Genomic DNA, 6,000 nt, shown 5'->3' with positions numbered 1-6,000 from the left:
TCTAACTGAGTCTGTGACATAGGCTTAGTGAATGGATCAGCTGGATTTTCAGCTGATGCTATTTTCTGCATGGCTACATCGCCGCCCAACTATTTCTCCGATAATGTGGTAGCGCTTTCTATGTGTTTGGATTTCTGGTGAGACCTTGGTTCCTTAGCTCAGAGGATCGCTCCATTGATGTCACGAGGTAATGGAACTGGCGACTCAATGGAAGGAACTCAGTAAGTTCTCACACGAACTTCTTCATCCAAATACTTTCTTTGCAGATTCGATGCAGAATATACTCACCTCAAGAGTGGAATCTGCAATGTGCTCGCTTGGAACTCTTCCAACCGATCGCACCTCCATTACAAATGAACACATATCCAGAGGTAGACTTTCTATCATCGATATCCGATTGGAAATCGTAATCGTGATAACCATCCAATTGCAAGTCTCCACCTCCATAAATCAAGAATAAATCCTTAGTTCTTCTCAAGTACTTAAGGATATTCTTGATACTATCCAAATGTCCCAAACTGTATTGGATTGATACCGCTAGTCAAACTAATAAAGATATGCGATATCCGCCTAGTACACAACATTGCATACATTAAACTTCTAATAGCCAAGCATATGGAATCCTGCCATCTTATCTCTTTCTTCAGGTGTCTTTGGAGACATCTCTTTAGAAAGGTGGATACCATGTCTCACTGGTAACAATCCTCTCTTGGAATCAAGCATGTTAAACCTCTTTAACACCTTTTCCAAGTATAGACTTTGGAATAAACCAATTATTCTTTTCGCTCTATCTCTATAGATGCGAATCCCAAGAATATAGGTTGCCTCCCCTAAGTCTTTCATGGAGAATGTATTTGACAACCATACCTTTATAGTCGTCAACATACCGTATCATTACCCATCAACGAGATGTCATCCACATATAAGACAAGGAAAGTGATAGCACTGTCACTAACCTTCTTATATACACATGGCTCATCCTCATTTTTGATAAAACCAAAAGATTTAATGGCTTCATCAAAACGGATGTTCCAACTCCTCGAAGCTTGTTTCAACCCATAAATGGATCGCTTTAGCTTGCATACCTTGGAACCATCTTGGGATTCAAATCCCTTAGGTTGTTCCATGAAAATGTTTTCTTCAATGTATCCATTGAGAAAAGTCGCTTTGACATCCATCCGCCAAATCTCATAATCATAGTATGCACTATTGCTAATAAAATCCTAATTGATTTAAGCATGGCAACAAAGTAGAAAGTCTCCTCATAGTCTATTCCTTGCCTTTGGTGAAACCCTTTCGCTACTAGCCTTGCCTTATAGGTCTCTACCTTTCCATCAGAACCAATTTTCTTCTTGAAAACCCATTTGTTCCCTATAGGTACAATACCTTCAGGTGGGTCAACAAGATCCCAAACTTGATTCTTATACATGGAATCAATCTCGGATTTCATAGCTTCAATCCATTTTGAAGAGTCTATATCTGATATAGCTTCTTCATAGGTAAGTGGATCATCCCCATGATCTACTTCTTTATGAGTAGACAACTCTTGTTCTTCTTCATGAAGAAAACCATATCTCACTGGTGGGTGAGATACCCTGGTTGTTCTACGAGGAACAGCTGTAGATGTTTCATTAACGGGTATAGGTTGACTAGATGGATCTATATCCATCCGATGCTTGGTTGGTCGAATTCTCCAATTCTAACTCTATTTGCCTTCCTTTGCCTCCTTCTTGAACAAACCGTTGTTCAAGAAATGTGGCATCTCTACTTATCACAACCTTTGTGAAGTAGGCAAATAAAAATAATATCCAAAACTATCTTTTGGATATCCAACAAATCGACCTTTTACGATCCGGTCTCCAATTTATCGGTGTTCACTTTTGATATAAGCTGGACAACCCCAAATCTTAACATGCTTAAGACTTGGTTTTCTTCCATGCCATATCTCATAAGGTGTGGAAGAAACTAATTTTGATGGAATCCTATTCAGAATATATAAAGCTGATTCTAATGCAAATCCCTAAAAGGAGATTGGCATATCAGTATAGCTCATCATACTACGTACCATATCCAATAGGGTACGATTTCTCCTTTCAGATACACCATTCAGTTGTAACGTTCCTGGAGGAGTCAGCTGAGAAACAATGCCATGCTCTCTTAAGTATTCATCAAATTCAAGATTTCAAATATTCACCACCACGATCTGATCGAAGAGCTTTAATATTTTTTCCTGTTTGATTTTCTACTTCAGATTTAAATTCCTTAAACTTTTCAAAGGATTCATGTTTGTATTTCATCAAATACAAATACCCAAACCTTGATTTATCATCAGTAAAGGTAATAAAATAATGAAAGCCCCCTCTAGCCATTTCTTTAAACGGACCACATACATCACTATATATTAGTTCCAAAATATTTTCAGCTCTTAGCCCTTGTCCAACAAAAGGTGATCTAGTCATTTTGCCTTGAAGGCAAGATTCACAAGTTGGAGTAGGCTCAGAGCCCAATGAGGATAGAATCCCCATTTTCTCCAATTTTGCAATCCTATCTTCTACAACATGACATAACCTTAAGTGCCAAATATATTTTGAACTTGAGTTGGTTTTCACCATGGCATTGTATTCTTTTAGATCACTTGCATTCAATTTGTGTTTGTCATTATTATCAAAATAATAAAGACCATCATTCATATAACCCGAACCAACATATTTATTTCCAAAATAAATATTGCAAACATCATCTGTGAACTGAAATTCATAGCCATTTTTAGTCAAACTAGATATAGAAATGATGTTCTTAAAAGCATCAGGTACATATAAAATATTATCCAAACACAAAACATGTCCAAACATGTAAAAAGATTTAGATCCTATGGCTAAAGCTTCAACAGTTGAGCCATTGCCAATCCGACTCTAATATCTTGAGAATGCAAGTCGCCATCGTTTGCTAGTTCCCGCATATCATTAGAAATGTGAGAACTAGCACCAGTATCTAAAACCCAAGTTGTAGATGAACTATGAGTATCATCAGAATCTAAATAACAAGATATGGACATCCCTTCCGAAGGTGTATCCTTCTTGTCCTTCAGAGAAGCAAGATACTCAGGCGTTCCTTTTCCAAAGGCCCATCCTTTTGGCAAGTGGAAACACTTTCCTTTGCCTCCATCGCCTTTAGTCTTCCTTTCTGCTTAGCTATTTTCTTGGAAGGACCAGAATCGAGGTTTCTTTTTCTTATTGCCCTTCTTCTTGTTGGACTTTCCACAGTAAGATGCAACCAAAGCTACCTCTTTTCCTTTATTGCTGGCATATTCTTTTGGGCAATAACCACATGTTGAGTATTTAAGCTAAGGTGCATTCCTATTTAGTCATATGGAAATTTGTCACAAAATTCCCAAAAGACTCAGAAGGGATCAAGGATCAAATCCGTTTGTAGTTGGAAATCCATGTTGAAGTCAAGATGTTCCAACCGCTAAATCACCGAATCATCTTGTGGACATGATCCCCAACATTCTCGCCCTCGACATCCTCATACGGAATAACTGTTTAGATATCTCATACCTAGCATTCTCGCCGTGCTCACCATACAACTCTTGTAGGTGAAGGAGGATCTCACTAGCACTGCATGTTCTCATGTTGCTTTTGTAACTCATTACTCATGGAAGCAAGCATGTAACACTTAGCTCTCATATCATGCTCCTTCCACTTGTCCAAAGTATCATGTTCCTCTTGTGTGGCCTCTGGAGGTAAGGGACCAGAACATTTGAATATAGAACATATCCTATATGTTCAAGGTTCAGACAAGTTTCAAATTTCTTAGCCAATCAGCATGATTAGGTCCTCACAACTGTTGTGATCAAGTATGCTTGCAAGGATATTGGATGGTGGTGGTTGTTTTGTGCTCATTTTTATCGAAAATTAATCAGAAAATAACCAGATTAATTAGTAAATGTATCATGTAATTAACCAAAATGATTATGGTCTTTTAATCAAATTGGTCCTCCCACTAACTTAGCGAATCCTACACTTCCAAAGTAGAAAACGGAAATCCTAGTTGGATGGATTTCTAGTGGGTGATTGAATTCTTATAATTCTATTGATCATCCTCAGGTACATCCATTATTGGAATTACAATAAACTATAAGTGAGAAACTCCTTGCCCATCACATCTCATGTGAGGTTCAATCCTTTTACTAGCCCCTAATGCTCAAAATCTCAGGTACATCCAATATTGACTTATCTTGCATTAGTTAAGTTGATCCCATTGAGCCAGTAATTATGCAAATAATTTTAATGTCCTCAGGTACATCCAATATTGGCCACTAAACAATTTACATATTTACATCTCATGCTTAACAATTATTCTTAAGAAAATCTCTTAAATAAATTGCATCTTATGCAACTATTTAAAATTTCTTAAAATAATTGCCCCAATGGAGGGCCTATGTTATAATTACTTTAATTATAGCTTTTCCAACTTAATCATTTGTTTGGAAGATTTTATGGTCATTCTATTTACTATTAAGGTCTCACTTTGCACATTATCCATTTAGCATGCATATATCATATAATTGCATACATTGCCATACATCTCATGCATTCATGGATAAGCAGTAAATATGGTATGATCATGGACTTTCTAAGGGATTCAATTCTGAGCCACCAAGAATTGAATCAGGGCATTCCTAGGTGCATTTCATTCATTCATTTTACAAGAGTTGCTGAAGGAGTACATAATCAACACTTGATCTTGAATTCCTCCCACTGGTCCCACCAATGCTCTTGACCTCCTTGAACTTCTTGCAATCCAATATTACATAGTAATCCTTGGCATACCAAGGCGAATTTACAAGAACTTAAATAAATGAAATTACAACCCAAAAATATTATAAACTTAATAATACATGCCCAAAATAAATTAAAATAAATTAATTAATTTACAATCCCAAAGAAACATAAAAGAAATAAATCCAATCACATTGGTCTTTTATAGTCCATGATCATCCATCATGCATATCACTATTTAACAATTAAATAAAACATACATACTTAAATTAAATTGAATATCTCATATTCAACTTAAAAATCCAGATTTGAATATGATTCAAATAAATTTAAAAATTCAGATTTGAATCTCATTCAAATAAATTTAAAAATTCAGATTTGAATCACATTCAAACAACTTCAAAAATTCAGATTTGAATCACATCCAAACATTTTTTAAAAAATCAGATTTGAATCACATTCAAATATTTTTTAAAAAATCAGATCTGAATTTTATTGAATCAATTTTAAAAAATCAGATTTAAATATGATTCAAACAACTTTAAAAATTCAGATTTGAATCACATTCAAACAACTTTTAAAATTCAGATTTGAATCACATTCAAACAATTTTTAAAATTCTGATTTGAATCATAATTTAATTGTGTGATTAAAACAACTAATTAAACACTTTAATTAGTCAAAGAATAGGCCTTAGATCATACAACAATTGCAGAATTAAAAGCCAAACCTTGAACCACCCATGGAACCATTGTTGCCGCCACCAATGGTGGCTTCACCATGTGTGCCGCCACACCTCATGATCCAACCAGCAATGAATCTCTTGATCTCATGATCAAACACACAATTAAATTATATAATCAACAATCTAAATGGCAAATATAGTGGCTCTGATACCAATTGAAGAAACGGAAGCGTGAAAAACACAAGATTATACCATTGAATTCAAAAATTTTCACCTAGGGTCACATGCACCATGCAAGATTTATTTTTATCTATTTGATTTCAATGATAAACAACATATTAAAACTCTTTTAATATGTTTTTGGATCTGTATTTGCCATTTAAGATTTTAAAATTAATCAGATTAATTTTAGAACCCTAGATTAAATCAAGAACGATTACACTAACCTCTTGATGTGTCATGTCTGCGCGCTTTGAGATTCGTCTTGAGACACCAGATGTTGTCCTCTAGCTTGTCCACACCAAGAACACCTAT

The sequence above is a fragment of the Hevea brasiliensis genome, chromosome 10 (genome assembly GCF_030052815.1).
Source record: "Hevea brasiliensis isolate MT/VB/25A 57/8 chromosome 10, ASM3005281v1, whole genome shotgun sequence".
Lineage (NCBI taxonomy): Eukaryota > Viridiplantae > Streptophyta > Magnoliopsida > Malpighiales > Euphorbiaceae > Hevea > Hevea brasiliensis.
This window is presented reverse-complemented; position numbering follows the sequence as displayed.